Source organism: Triturus cristatus, chromosome 8 (genome assembly GCF_964204655.1).
Source record: "Triturus cristatus chromosome 8, aTriCri1.1, whole genome shotgun sequence".
NCBI lineage: Eukaryota > Metazoa > Chordata > Amphibia > Caudata > Salamandridae > Triturus > Triturus cristatus.
In genome coordinates, this window is record NC_140591.1 from 581959245 (window position 1) to 581964093 (window position 4849).

General features: G+C 54.8%; 1 pseudogene; it reads right to left on the minus strand.

Moving 5' to 3' along the window:
* Positions 1–493: 493 nt before the first annotated feature.
* Positions 494–1580, minus strand: LOC146802440 (18S ribosomal RNA; annotated as a pseudogene).
* Positions 1581–4849: the final 3269 nt, after the last annotated feature.

Here is a 4849-nt window from a genome sequence, read left to right on the forward strand (position 1 = left end):
ATTTTTATGGTTATCCAAATAAATATCTATTGAAAAGTATTGCCCGACCATAATACCATGGTCAAAATATAATGTACATAAAAAAAACGCAGATCAAAAAATAGAAGTTAAGTATTCTTTTAAGTGATTTTCTACAATGTCAAAGTTTAAGTTTTAATTCACTTCAATATTTTTTATTTAGTTTTTTTTTATTATTTTGCATTTTATTACAGATATTATTAATAGGTTTATTTTTTTGAAGAAAAAAAGTCTGGTAAAATAATTTTTTGGGTCATTGGGTTTATTGAGGTATTTGGGGGTTGCTCCACCAACTAAAAATGGCCATGCACCACCACCCACAGAATAGAGAAGGAGCTAACAATGTGTCAATCCTTTCCGTGTCCAGGCCGGGTGAGGTTTCCAAAAGTTGAGTCATATTAAGCAGCATGCTCCACTTCTGGTGGTGCTCTTCCATCAATTCCTTTAGGTTTCAGCTTTCCAACCATACTCCCCCCGGAACCCAAGACTTTGGTTTCCCGGAACTCTCGGCAGGTCATGGGAATAACACCACCAGATCGCTAGTTAGCATCATTTATGGTCGGAACTACGATGGTATTTGATCTTCTTCAAACCTCTGACTTCCATTCTTGAGTAATGAAAACATTCTTGGCAAATGCTTTTGCTTTGGTTCATTTGCGCAGGTCCAAGAATTTCACCTTTGGCAGCACAATACAAAGGCCCCCAGCCATCCCTCTTAACCATGGCACCAGGTTTGAAAACCAACAAAATGGAATCAAGAGTCATATTCCATTATTGCTTGCTGAAGTATTTAGCTGACTGGCCTGCTTTGAAGACTCTCATAAACGCTTCGGACCCCCATAACACTCAGTCAATAGCATCAAGGGAAGCACCATGCGGCAGGGGCTAGGACAAGTGGTAGATTTCCTCGCAGTGGACCACCAGCTCGATCCCAAGATCCAACTATGAGCTTTTTAGCTGCAGCAACTTCAATATATGCTATTGGAGCTGGAATTACCATGGCTGATGGCACCAGACCCAATGGATCCTCGTTTAAGGATTTAAAGTGTACTCATTCCAATTGCAGGGCCTTGAAAGAGTCCTGTACTGTTATTTTTCGTCACTACCTCCCCGAGTCAGGAGTGGATCATTTGCGTGCCTACTGCCTTCCTTGGACATGGTAGCTGTTTCTCAGGCTCCCTCTCCGGAATCAAACCTTGATTTCCCGTTACCTGTGGTCACCATGGTAGGCACAGAAAGTAACATTGAAAGTTGATAGGGCAGACATCAAAATGTATTTTCGCCATCACAGGGACGTGCGATCATCCTAAGGTTATCTAGAGTCACCAAGATGAGCCCAGATTGGTCTTGGTCTGATAAATGCACGCATCACAGGAGGTCACGCTCGTCTGCATGTATTAACTCTAGGATTACCAAACTTATCCAAGTAACAGATGGAGCGATCAAAGGAACTATAACTGGTTTAATGAGTTATTCATAGTTTCACTCTACCAGCTGTGTGTACTTACACATGCATGGCTTAATCTTTGAGACAAGCATATGCTACTGGCAGGATCAACCAGGTAGACGCACCTGCTGGACAGGATGTTGGGGCTGCATGCCGATCTTCCGACGGACCTTCACACCCCTCTGGAGCCTACTGGGGAAGCCCACCCAACTGGGGGGCTTGCTGGGGGACAGGTGCAGTTGCATGAGTACTGGAAGGCCCAGGTGTCTCCGTATAAGAGAGAGGCAGGCCGAGGTATAGCCTGAGCAGTACACAGGGGTGATGGCCGGGTGGCTAAGGATACCCCACGGAATGGTCATTCATAGCTGCTGCAGAAGTGCACTAGGCGGAGGAGAGCATCAGTGAGGCACACAGGTCCTGGACCTCCAGGCAGCATCCAGGACCTGACGCCACCAATGCCCTTTCCACTCTGATGAGACCTATGGGGGAACACAACTTGCCAAGAATGCTCAACCTTCACTCTGCTGGGTAGGATCTCCACAAATAACAGACCCTCGAGACAGACGGTCCCTGGTAGGGTAGAAGCTCTTTGCTTGAAACCACAGCTGAGGCTGGCCAAGCAGTCCATCACAAACAGACCAAACGTCCCCAATCAATCGGCACTGGAAGGACCCTACCCAGGCAGGCCGCCTGCACCAGGATGTCGGCTTCATGTCCCTAAATGCTCTTGGGGAAGGCAGGCTCGGAGGAAAGGCCCATGAGGCAGCGCTGGGAGGCAGGTGCGGACCCAGGCCCCTGGGGGATCAGGCAGGCTGGCCCAGGCAGCACACAGCTGAGGTCCACTGGATCACAAGTTGGTCCAAAGTACCCTGACCCTAATAATCTAGAGCAAGGCTGTCACCCTTACGTGTAATTTGTGTGCACTGAGGGACAGAGGGGACCACAGGCACAAACACACCGACCTCCTAGAGCCCTGCCTCGGCTTAAGGAAGCCAGTGATTCCCTTATTTGGAATTCCAGGGCACCTGAGATGACAGCTTCAAGTCCCTGCCTGCTCTCAGGGAAGGCAGGCTCAGTGGAAAGGCCCATCGGGCAGTTATGGGAGTCAGGCGTCGGCCCGGTCCCCTTTCGGCCCCAGAGGCCCAGGTCCTGGCAGCACCCGGCTGAAAACAGCTGGACGACAAAAGGGTCTGGAGTACCCTGTCCCTAATAATGCAGAGGAAGGCTACCACGATTACTTGATTTCTGTGCGCACTGAGGGACAGAGGGAACCACCAACACAAATGCACTCAACCTTTTAGAGTCCTGCCTGCGCTTAAGGAAGCAACAGAGCTCTCATCGGGACTTCATGTCCCTGACTGCTCTTGGAGAAGGCAGGCTCGGAGGAAAGTCCCATCTGGCAGGGCTGGGAGGCAGAAGTTGACCCGGGCCCCTAGGGGCCCTGGTGGATGGGCCGAGGCACTGTCTTCGGCCTGCTCAGAATCGCTGGACTTCAAGGGGGTCCGAGGTACCCTCTCCCTATAAGTCCAGGGGGAAAACACCCCCTTTCTGTGCACACAGAGTGACAGAGGGGACCTAAGGAGCAAATGCGCTTGACCTCCTGAAGCCCTGGCTGGGATCGCGTAAGCCAATGGGCCCTCATTGGGACTTACAGGGCAGCCCGGACATCAGGTAGCGCCATTGGAAAGCATTGCGAGCGACCAGATGGCCAATGGGCGTGACATGACCAGATGGTCGGGCTTGCAGAATGGCCATTTGGTGGCACTGTGCCTCAACTAAAGGGCTTCTGCTTGTTCCTGGAGGTGATGGAGCCTCTGCAGCCCGGATGCTCGGAGTTCCAGCAGGGCCTCAGGCACATGACTGCGAGGGGGCCCATGAGAGAGCTCCGAACCAGGGCCCGCAGGCACCTTAACATGCAGGTGCAGCGTGGGAGGTCTTCCTGGGCCTGATGGACTCCCATCCCAGGCCCTTGCAGTGCAGCAGGCTGGAGCCCAGGGTGGAAGCACCTGCCCTGGGGCGTGGCGGGACCCCGGGGCCTGGTCAGAGTGCCTGGACCCGGCCGAGCAGGGCAAGCGACCACGAGACCCTGTCCCGGGCACTTTGCCACATGGTCAGCTCAAGAACAGAGCCCAGGATGGATAAGTCCCCACCCCAGGGCCCTCAGGGGCCCAGTTCAGAGCTTCTGAATCCTTCCAAGCAGGGGAAGACTCCACAGGCCTAATAAACCCACGTCCCAGGCCGTTGGTAGGGCGGCAGGCCAGAGGAAGGAGCTCAAGGCAGGAAGGCCTACCCCGGAACCTGGTAGGGGCCCAGGGCCTGGTCACTGCTGCTGGACCTGGCAGAGCATGGGAGGCCTTCCAGGGCTTGTGGGAGCCCATTCCAGGGACTTGGGCATGTGGTGGGCATAAGACAGAGCCCAGAATGGAGTACCCTCACCCTGGGAACCTCTTGGGCCGTGGTCAGAGCTTCTGAACCCAGCCAAGCAGGGAAAGCCTCTCTTAGCTCGATGGGCCCCTGTCCCAAACGCTTGACATTGCAGCAGGCCAGAGGACAGAACCCAGGGCAGGGGTGTCCGTCCCATGGCCTGGCGGAACTCTGAGGCCTGAACAGAGCTCCTGGGCCCAGCCATGCCGGAGAAGCCTCTCTTGACCTGCGTGAGGTCATCTCTGGCGTTTGAGCCTGCGGTGGGCTGGAAGACGTAGCCCAGGATGGGGGACCTCCACCCAGGGGCCCGCCAGGACCCAGTCAGAGCTTTTTGAACCAGGCCAAGAAGAGGAAGCTGCCCCAGGACCAAAGGACTCACTTCCCAGGCCCTTGGCAGGACAGCTGGATGGAGGACAGAGTCCAGGGTGGGGGTGCCCACCCTGGGTCCTGGCAGGGACCCCAGGGCCTGGTAGGACCTCCTGGACCCAGCCGAGCAGGGGATGCTTTACTGGGATGCAGGAGCATGTCCCAGGGGCTTGGTCATGCAGTTGACTGGAAGACGGAGCCCAGGATGGGGACCACCTGCTGGGGCCCTGGTCAGAGCTTCTGAACCAGGCCAAGCAGGGGAAGCCTCTCCTACCTGATGGACCCCCATCCCGGTCCCTTGGCTGTTTGGCAGGCCAGAGGACAAAGTCCAGGGTAGGGGTGTCTGGCCGGAGGCCCAGTAGGGCCCCAGGACCCTGTCAGTGTTCCTGGGCCAAGTTGCACTGGGGAGGCCTCCACCAGGCCCACGGGACCCCACCCTGGGTGCTTTGCCATGCAGCAGGGCCAAGGACTGGGTCCAGGATGGGGTTCCCACCCAGGGGTCCACCAGGGCCCTGGTCAGAGCTTCCAAACCCTTACAAGCAGGGGAAGCCTCCCTGGACCTGAAGGAACTCCGTCCCTGGCCCTTGGCATTGC